Here is an 11,578-nt window from a genome sequence, read left to right as displayed (position 1 = left end):
GCAATCAAGAAAAATTACGCGCTTTCGCATAACTTGCACGCTTTTAGATTCGCGCCGGCACTTGTCGCTTCGTTGGCTTCATATCTGAGAACGTAGTACGTCAGCATTCTCCGTCGCGTAATAATCTACGTTAGAATACTTCAGCTCTTATCCAGCTTTTTGATGCATACAACGGCGTCACGCGAAAGGTTAAAAACCACCGCACCCCGCGATTTATTATTTTATGCGGCGGTTTTCGTATAGCTTTCTCTCCTGCAAAATGCATCTGCGTGTGAAATAGAAAGCATAAATCTAAGACCCGGATTGCGCAGTGTTATGTCAAACATTTATAAATATGCCGGACGGCTCGATAAAATATTCAAATAAACATCAACGCGTAAAATATTAAAGTTCTCGCTTCGATTTGAAAACCGAAGTTTCAAGAGACGACTATTTTGCGACATGTCGATACATTTTCAGCAATCATGCTCTAACTCGTCAAAATGCAATCAACGGGCCAATTAACAAAAACTCGTTCGTGTAGCCGTATTTATAATTCAGTGTTAATCAAATCCGTCTCCGCCGAAGTTCGTAACAAGATGGCAAAATCGTTCTACCGTTTTGGACAGCCCGCATTGTTCTCATGTGAATCTTTGCGCCAAGTAATTTAGACTCCCCCTTGATCCAACGTTACATAGCTAGTGATTCGCGCCCTAGACATGGGATTTTACGATCCACTGAGTGCAGTGAGTACAAGTATCTCAAACTGATAATAATACGAAGTTGAAAGGCAGTTCCATTTATGGGAAACTCTATCGTTACAACGATAGTATTCGTGTCTCTGATAAACAGAAAACTGTTTGCAATATAATTTCATAGCACACTTCTGTTTTTTATCACTTTTATTTTTGATTTTTGTCTAATAGAAATACATATTAGATGAGTTCTTCTATAAGGAGATGGCAAAATAATTCGAAAGTCTCTTATATCACCATGCATTAAACATGCTTCGGCGAAAAAGTTAAACGACATCGGCATTTATATCTTGTAGCAGAAGCTGAAAATATATCGTCACGGATATATGCATTCAAAGTGGAACGAGATTTTTTGTTTTTTACGGTAGAAGGCTATTTCGCTTTATGTTGTTACAAAGGGCGATTGAGTCCACCGACGGATCGACACAACGAGAGGAAACTGTTTACCATCGTCGAAAACTTTGAATTGCATTTGCGCCACGATCTCGCCGCTGCAGACTCCGAAGCGGGGTATCAAAAACGGCAATGTCGCCGAATGAACGAAAAGTATCACAAAGGGGCCGGTCGGACGAGGGCTCATCGATCATGGGGGATCAAGGGACCAACGGCGACACGCCTTTGCCGTAAAGAGGATGCACACGTGCATCATGCTGCACATCCCCATCCCTCAGGAGAGAGATAAAAGGGCGCGCGAAAAGCCAAGTACGGCACACTTACTTAATTGCGCGCGCTACGCACACGTATGCAGGGTAACGCGTTATGCTAATCACTCGGAATTTATCGTGGAGACGTTTAAGAGTTAAGAGATTAAGTATGAAATACTGCCGCCACCATCTTCCCGGCCATCTTCCGGGGGTATCGTGTACGCGTACGACGAAAAGCACGAGGGGGTTCTCGCGGGACGGAACTTAAATACGCGATTACGGAGTTTCGTTGCAATTCTAGTTACCCACGGCCTGCTTCCTTCCCCTAAACCCCTGTGGATTTGTCATTTCACGGAAAAAAAGTTACTCGCCGATCGAAGATCCGTTCAACGATCCGAGAGCGAGGAATAACTTTGCCATTCAAATGTTGCGCGTTCCACGCGCTGCAATTTATGAAACGCTAGCTTGCACCAGCGTGTAACATACAACGTTTCGATATTTCATTAGACCTGCTGAGAAACGGCAAAGACATTTTCGCTGATTAAAAACAGCGAGTAAGAGTTACAAGTCCGGCGTGAAAGCGCGAAGAGTTCTTAGCCGAGCGGTGCGCATCGATAGTAATCAGCGAGCAAGAAAAAGGAGTGGAATAACGTGGCGGCACGCGAGGAAAGGGGTAAAAGAAACGGGGCCGGCAAAAAGGACAAGGGGTAAGGGGTGGGACACGACGAGGGGTAGCGAGCGCCGGCGGGGCGTTATCAATATCAAACGAGCCGCGTGTCGCGCGACTCCACCGCGCGGGTTCGTGTCGGCTCCCGCTATCGTAATAATACGCTGCCATGAGCATGTACACGATGGGGGTGGACGATGGCGTTCGAGGAGGAAGGCGAAGAAGCAGGACGCCGGGAACGCGAGGCACGCGCTCCGTTTACGCAACGTAATTGACGCTGATTAATGCCCGCCGCGGTCGAGCTTTGATTTAATTCAATTTCGCCGAAGCTTATCTCGCTGCGAACAACCGTTCTGTCGATAACGGAAGAACGGAGGGGCAACGACGGTGAAAACCGTGAAGATTTCGAAGTTGAACTTTTGTTGAAGAAATTTTAGTCGTGGCTCTTCAATACAGCATTTTCGTTGCAGATTGCAGGCGTTTCGAGCGTAGATTAATATGTCGGAAAAGTATCAGTTTCGCAGAGAAACTATTCAAAGTGTTCCAAATGCCGCTGGCGGAACATTTCGCGAAGAGGACACGGATATAATACATTTTGCAATAGACAGAATGTTTTAGTGTTGCTTACGTTAACTCTTCGCTGGCGTTTAAACGAGATCTACGAGTAAAGTTACATATAAACAGCGCTACGCCCGCGCGCGATTCTGTTCTTTGATTTAATTCAATTTCGCAGCTTAGCGAAGAGCAGAGACGAGAAGATGCTGCGCGAATGGAGCGGAGAGGACGAGAGGACGAAGAACGTGCCGTAAGAGTTCGGAGACAGCGGGTACACGCATTAGCATTTACCGCTGATTAAATTTCCGGTCGCGGAGCGAGCGCGACCGACAAACGGCACGAGCGACGCGAAATACCGAACGTTTAACGACGTCGTATAACGACGACGGTTCGTCGCTTAAAACCGATCACGGGCTGACATCTCGCAGCGGTGTCGAATTTTAGTGAACCCAAGCAAATGTAATATAACGGATACGTCACCAGCGCCGTCACGAGAAACAGCGAGCAGCCGCAGACCTTTGAAACGGCGGCAACCGCGCCATTTCGCTATGCGTACAATCACTAATCGGTTTCGGACGACGGATTACCAATTCCGCAACTATAAATTTCCGCCATCGCGGATTCGCGAATCACACGATTGCACAATTGCGCTAAAGCTACTTAGAGAGTCACGTTGCCACGCGCTGAATGTCGTGAATCTCGCCATTCCTTTGAAAAAACGATCTCGTGCGATGGATATCATTTATATGTTGAATATGTTAAATCTCGTTTAAAGACGTTCAGCGTGCAGAATTTTCTTGCATTTCGGCTGGTTGTCGAGTCAGGCGATGTTGGAGCATTAACGCGTTCATGTTACACCGAGTGGCTGAAACAAACCGTCACGCTATCCTCGAGCGTTAGCGATGAAAATGCGCGAATCGTCGACACGCTTTTGCGTTCATTCTGGCGTGTTTATTTAAACGTCTCGCACGTAAATCCCGCATAATCCGAAATAACAGTCACGTGGTGGACGCGAGTACCGAAAAAAAATGTTTCGATGCGGAACGCCGTTTCGGTTTACCGTTGCCGAGGGGACAGAGAAGGTTGCAGTCAAGAGAAAAGTAAAAGGGGAATAACGGAGAGATACAAACGCGATATCGTATTGAAGTGAAAGGCGGAATACCCCCGCGAACGAATTACCGTATACCGCTATCTCGCTAATATTTCGCCCAGGCGAACGCTCTAACGGATGTCGCGGTGGCATCGATCCTCGTCTTACATTTTTCATGGCGGATGATAATGCGGATGTTAAGGCAAGGGTAACGAACTCAAATATACGTCGTCCAAGCGATCGCTCGTTCGCGAGCCGGCAAATCGACAGTCTCCGTAGACCAGTAAAACGGCCGAGTCTGAAAGATGCACCCGAAGGGGGAAAAGTTTGCAGGCAAATGGAGGGATAGATACCGTAATGGCCGGGATGCTTCTAACAAACTGGCTCGCGAATTCGATTCTATTTATAACGAAGAAAGAAACAGGATAGAAAGGAGGAATGAAAAAGGAAGGCACATTTATTACCTCGAAGCAAAAGCCCTTTCGGGATTCGAGAATCATGATCGACAGACCACGGCTATTAAAATATTTGATCGGTAAAATGAAATGCACAAAATGGAAAATGCGGTGATTTTTTATTAAACCTAATTAAACCCAACCTTGTTCATTAAACAAATTAAACTTAAGATACATTGACACGTTATTCAAACTTGAGTCATTGAATTGCAAAGTACAACGCATTCGACACAGCAAATTATTACATAACACTCACTTACGAGCATCGACCCAGCTATCGCGTTTATGAATCCAATCGAGACGCTGCGATCCACCAATCGTACGAATCTTGATCAATAAATCCAGGATTGTCACGGCTGCTCGAGATTATGCAACCGCAACGTAACTCCACGATCTCGCTAAGTGCCCGAGTCGCGTAAGAAAAATTCGCGGGATAAAGTATGTGCATACAGCCCGGGACATAAATATTTAGATTCGCGCGCGCGATTTCCATAGACGGACCTCACCAACAGCGATATATTCAAGCGGCTCGCGGCTACGCAATTTTTCTTCCTTCTCGCGAAAACGAAACGATCCCTGTTGCGACGCGACGCGACGTGATGCGACGCGCGCAACTCACGCGGACGACCAAGGCGGAGAACAAGTAAGACGGAGGAGAATCCGATGAAAACGCCACTCCGAGATAACGTTCTTTACGGTGCAATCTCGAAGCCGGCGGGAAAGAGAGGAGCGTCTTGGTCATTACGGTGGGACAAAGGACCGAAGGAAACTATCGTGAACGTTAACCGGCGGAAACGTCGTTGCCGTCGTCCTCGTGACTCGTGGATACGACGATATACAAGCGAGAGCCAGCTGGCAGACATGCTCGACAAACGAAGGCCGTATAATTGAGCTGTTATATGTACAATGGCCCTGCACTCCCTTATATTGTTTGTTAGTAAGACGTAGACCCTTTATATATATAACAGTCGGAATGGCAATTTGCCTCAATTTGTCACAGCATCTCAAGAATTCTTGCCGTTTGATAAATTGGCAGACGAATCGTGGTCGGGTTATTTTGTCACGTTTTGTAAACGATACGACCAACGTTTGCGCCGTAATTGTATCTCCGACGAGTCGCCTCGTTCCGAGTTGTATGTTTTGCTGTAATCGTAATGTTATATGATGTTTTGATTGACGAATTATACATCGCGAAAGCACGGTCAAATTGACATAAAACGCGAACGGCAACGTTTGAACGTACGATCTCTAATATTAACGCGAATGTTAATTTCGATGCGTCGAAACGATTACACGATCACGTGTCACACGTCGGTGAAAATGATTGCAAGATATCGGCGTACAAGAGATATCCCCCCGAAATGGTCTCAATAAATTAACGAGCGCGATAATTGATAGCGCGTCGCCAGTTTCCGTCCCTCTTGAAACGGACAATGGAGCAGCCTGACGACCGAATTATTTTTCTGAATTGTCGCACGAGTAACGTGGTGACGAGGCTTCGACGGGATATTACTTGCGGGGAGAATCGCTTGATAAAACATGGTTCCCTGCCAGCTTCTCGCGCGTTCATCGGCGAGGAAGGACCGACTCTGCCAAACTTTCGTGGCACCGCGATAATGACTGTAATATTTCTCCATCTAGGGGAAAGGGCGCACTTCCTGCCCTCCCGTGCACCCTCGCCACCCTGTCTCTCGCTCGGCCGCCGTTCTCCCGCTTCGACGTCATCGTCGAGAATGCCCGGCGCCAGCGATTCTTCTTAAACCGACCGCGACGATTGCAACTCAGTCTTTTTTCATCTTTTGCTTTTCCGCACCTCAGCCGCCGTACCGGCAACACCGCACAAGTTCGGACAAACTATTCAACGTGCACTAACAATAAAATGGGATTACCTCTCGGCGTTACATGAACGTACTTACGTCACGCCGGGGTGAAATTCAGTTAAAGAACTTGACCCTTCTCGCAGCTCTCTCGTGAGAAGCGTACGGCACGTAATTGAATGAGAGCTCGCGACAAAATTTCTTGATTAGGACATACTCAAGATTGCGCAGAAAGTAGGATTCCGTTATTTATTAATAATCTATCGTCGCTAAAGTTCACGATACACTTTTGGTATCACATTTTCCAGAATAGTAACCATTTCGTGGCTTACGGCGAACGTACGTGTCGTAGGGATCGTTTCGAAGAGGTGTGTCGGGGTTGCGTTCGAGCGGGGTTATTAAGCGGCAATTTTTCATGTCGCATGAATAAGAAATTTATTCAATGCGTGCATTTCAAAGGAGCGATAAATAACAGGAACGTATCCGCGATATTCAATGATTAATTGCGCCCTGGGACTGGTGAGAGCAGCGCACCACGCTTCAATTACTCTTTTTTTTCGCGCGGCATTTAGTTTCTACTCGTATCTCTATGCAAACTCGACATTTCAGACAAAGACAAAGATAAGCGCGGTTCGAGACGCGTCGAATATTATCGATTACATTATATTATATTACATATTCACCAAGAATGTAACGTTTTATCGCCACGAACCTGTCAGTTTTTATCAATAAGGATTCTAATGTTAAAAAGTTGTTGCACGACTCAAAAATCGTGGCGATGTTGGGAGAGATAGATGATACTGCAAGTATTCCATAGAACTTGCCGCGATCGTGCGCGCGCGTATATTTCAAGAGGGTAACAGGAGACCGAGGGTGACTTGCACCGCTAGTTCGAATGTCAGCGCACAAGTAACAACAAAGCCACCGTTCTAAACAACATAACGCAGTGCGAAAAACAAATGTCATATATACCGAAAATCGTCTCCACCTCAAAATAAATATTTGGCGCACTACGCGATACACATTCGTGTTTAATATGCCGTTCTTTTTGATTTCAGATTAATTATTGATATACGGATATCGAAAAATTGGGCATTTTAATTAAAATCCTGACGAATGCATCGCGATAATTAAAGTGACAGAGGCTAATAACTCTCTTCTGATATTCGCGACAGTTGCCCGCGATACAAAGAGAGAACGCATCATGGGAGAATCACTCGATGTCGTGAAAAAATGATGAAAATCCAGCTCAATTCCACACGCCCTTTTTAAGAATAGATGCGTCAAATAAAGGCATCTGTGCTTTGCGATGTCAAATTGAAAATTTTGAGAGTGTTTAAACATCAGATTTCGATATGAAATGCGTTACATGCGTGATATCCCTCTTTAAATATCGTCTGAAAATTAATATACCAGAAAATAAAAACACTATATTTTTCGAGTGACCACGTTTGTTGATTGTGACAACATAAAATCCGAAACGTACTCTCCCACAAAGGCTTGCCTCGCAGTTAGCTAATGAAAAGTTAAATACAGTTAGCTAATTAAGAGCTGTGTACTCGTAAAGAAATTAATCAGATAATGTACGCTTGATTTATACGAAATGACCGACCAACAAAAATTAGTTGAAGGGAAAACATTTTGGGAAACTTGGTTTTCCATTAGTGAAAATTCACGAATTCCACAGGATGCAATGAGCAATAAAACAAGACAAAAAAAAGAAACAAAAAGAATCAAATTGCCTTTAGAGACGAACACAACTTATTGCATCATTAGAACTTTTTATCACTGAAACGAGTAGTCTTATATCACGAAAAATCGACCGATGGCCACGCGCCGCGTCTTTCCCCCCTTCAGCCCTCAAACGCGCTTTGTTCATTCCGTTTCTAAAGAGTCGCTCGTCTGCATAGCGAAAACACGTCGTCTTAGACTGCGTTTCACAGGTCGAGGGAGAAAGAGAGGAAGTGAGAGAGGTGTGTTGTACCCGCCTAATTCGAAACTACATATTTAATCCTGGGCAAACTCTTCGAGGGTTGCCTGGGCAACCGACGAACACAAAGAACCTACCACTAGCCGCGGGAGACTCAAGAATTCACGGTGGCGGCGGCGACGGCTGCTAGCAGCCCCGAGGAATCACGTGGAGTGGAGTACGAAAGAGGCCCTCCGGAATATGACTAGTAGCAGAGACACAAAAAAAGAAGAAGGAAAAGAGAAAGAAATGAAGACAGTGGTGGATTAAGATAAAGATACCGGGGGCGCGAGCCGATTCTATGACAGAAACTCCTATCCGAGGTATCATCAAAAACTTCCCGCGCGTTTCAAAGGGCATTCCGACGAATAAATTACTGTTTTTCACGTTAATTTTCGATCGCGAGGTATCGGCGATAGCTCACGAAAAATCATGAAATTTAAGTGGCATTATCATAAATTATTATCAAGAGATCAGTTATGTACTTAATTACATTCAATTACGATAACGATGCAATTGCAATCTGCATGCAATTTTAATTACGTTATATGGATCAATTTCGGAGGGAACGTTAGTCTGCGCTTTATCAAACACATATTAGCGCGTTTAATAAAATTTACGAAAGCAGAAGCACGAGGTCTCGCGTTTTCGTGCTCGCGCGGGTCTCTCGAGGCTCGGGGCACATGTGCGATAATGCACCACTGGTGAGACACGGGGGTGCGGCCCGACGACGACGACTACGTTTCGAGAGTGCAAGAGAGGAAATGCTGATGGCGCGTGGCGAAGGGTAAGGAGCTAAAAGGGTTGCGCACCACGCTTCTCCGAGCAACCCTTTTCCCGCATTACCCACCCGAGTTCTTAGACGAGATGCGCGAGCCAGACGTCTGCTGGCTCCTCGGCTTACGTGAGCATGGTGCAACTATGCTCATATGTATGTAGGTACACACGTGCGGAAGGGGTCCTTCGTACGCGTTGCCGGAGAGTGCAGGGTTTAATCTCGACCCGATGCGGGCCGCAATTTTACGGAGATGACCCGTGCCGTTGCAACCCCCTCGAGGTGGATTACACCGTGGCGGACACCAGAAGACGCTCTTGCTCGTGGAAAATGATGTGTCTACGTTGCCGCGCAACTCACGGCTCGTCTACGCTCGTAAAGCACCGGTTAACGACGGCTAATAACGTAAACCGTGAAAAACGGAAGCGGCGCGCTCGAATCTTTTCTGGAGCTCAGAGTAGCGAGTCAGCGAGCTTACGGTATTACGCGAGAGAAAAGAGCGTTTTTAATGCCCGGAGAACGCTTAATTTCGCAAACAATTAAAATGTATACGTACCGTAAATTAGTCCACCGTGAAATCGTGTTTTTCTACTCCTTAATTTCGGTACGCAGTAACGTGGATACTTGTTTTTCTGGATTTTGTTTTTTGCTGAATTATGAATCGTGCAAAATATTCTTAATATACTCGGATATCCATTTAGATCTTCGAATTTCTTTTTTCTGCTGCTCACACATGAAATAGTGAAACTTATTTTTATAAGCGACAAATAAAACTGATAAAATACTGGATTGTTAATATAAAATTTCTTTTTTTCGTGATCTATATAAAATAAACAACGTTATTTCAGGATACATATCAGACATGTATTTTAAGAAATTTGAAATTTCGTCAAAATTCATCAACTATTTATTTTCAGTTATCGCTTCAAAGATAGAAGAGATTTCAAGTCAAACGATAACAACGAAACGTATCATCAGCAAGTAAGATATCTCGAATTGCTGATTTTAACAGAAAGTCACAACTAGAGAGCAAAGAAATCCTATTATTCATTTAATGTTAAGTAAATTATATTTTAATAGAATTTTAACTTAAGGAAGCGTTTTTACTCGGATTCTTTTACTGGGATTCATATTTTCCATTTTGCTTTCGCGCGATATCCCAGCGTTGCGCCAGCATGTAAATATTTTACCATGATAAATTGCATTATGTGTAACTTTTAAGTGGATGGAAAATTGAAAAGTGCATCGAAGGGTTAAGAATCGGTGCTATCCTGGTTTGCGCAAAAGATGCTCGCCCGCACAACGCTAATTTCTTCCCAACGGAAATTCGTTGTTGCGATGCAAACAACAGCAGCAGCCGACGCCGTCGCCGTCGTCGTCGTCGCTGCCGCCACCGCCGCCAAGTCCGATAATTGTTTCCACGAGGTGGTATTGTCCCGAGTCCACCATATTTTCATAAAACCACCGCGCCCTGCCCGCGAGCTGCCATACATTTATTACCATTATTAGAGTACCTTACAATTAGCGAAGGTAGCGGCAACTTTCCTGAGCCCGGCTCGAAATGCTCCCGGTGCACGATCGTAGATATAACCGCAACGTAGGCCGATATAATGTAACAGAGATCGGATTCATGGCGCGAATACACATTAAAGTAAACGCACCGGGCGATCCATTATGCTTTTTCTCCCTTCACGCAGTTTTAATAGACAAACGGTAACTTGCACGTCACGCATTTTTTCGTGTTTTATTCTTATTAACTAGCAAGTCTGCGGCTGTTTGAGATTCAAAGTTGATTTTCAGCGAGCATACAGATATTACATCATTTCACGTATTTTTAATTGTTGACGCGAAATATCAGAATATGCTTCCAAACGGAATGCGATATTTCGTTGTTTAAACCTCGCATTTTTAATCTGAAATTTTTAATTTTTCATCATATGCTAACCATGCACAAAAGATACTCGCATCTCGACGTGAAAGCGAGCAATTTTCTTGGCGCTTTGATTTCTGGAATTCATAACGGAGGATGAGGGTGGCAGAGGGGGAGAGGGATTACGCGTTGCCTGCGCATCTATAGCGGCCGGACACGGCTGCGTGATTTTCACGCAACGGCTCTCCGCGCTCTCCGCGAGAGAGCCGAGGAATATTCTCATCCATCAGGGAGCGGGATACGTACGCGACATTAGTAGCACTTAACGTAGCACGAAGCGCTGATTCAGATGACAGAATAGTCCAATAACGAAAGCTTCCATCACGGACGACGCTAATGCGGCGGGAAATAATTGCGCTTTCCGTAAGCTTTATTAGCGTCGCGCGCGCGTGGGTGAACCTGAACACCCCCAAACGACTACCCTAAATAACAACGCGGGCACGATCGCTTCACCCTTAATTGGGAAAATGGGGACGATCAACGATTTCGGGATCAATGTCCCGCGGGAGGGGACGTGCCGACGATAGCATCGACATGTCCGGCGTCCAGAAAGATTCGCCAGTGCCCTACAAGCGTGCGAAATCTTCCAAGAGGCTTGCTCGGTGACTATACACGGCCATTAGACGCGGATAGGTCACGTTGCTCGCGAGAGCTAGAGGATTAGTGGAGACATTAGGAATAGATTGCCGGTTTGCACGGATTTCCACGGATTCCCCTTCAGGATTAGAAAGGATTACGCGTCGGTCAGGCCTACGATTCGATCGAGATTCCGGTGTTCGTGGGGAAATTGGTGGCGTATCGGGATAATGACCTCGACATGAAACATCGGACCATCGACGTGGCACCTCCTCGTCCTCCTCGTGCTCTCTATATCTCCTTGTTCTTTTCTCTGTTCCTCTCTTTCTCTCTCTGATCTTTCTTTTGCTCTTATTTCTCTCCCTT

Source organism: Ooceraea biroi, chromosome 3 (genome assembly GCF_003672135.1).
Source record: "Ooceraea biroi isolate clonal line C1 chromosome 3, Obir_v5.4, whole genome shotgun sequence".
Classification (NCBI taxonomy): Eukaryota; Metazoa; Arthropoda; class Insecta; order Hymenoptera; family Formicidae; genus Ooceraea; species Ooceraea biroi.
The sequence above is the reverse complement of the archived record's forward strand: the minus strand, read 5'-3'. Positions refer to the sequence as shown.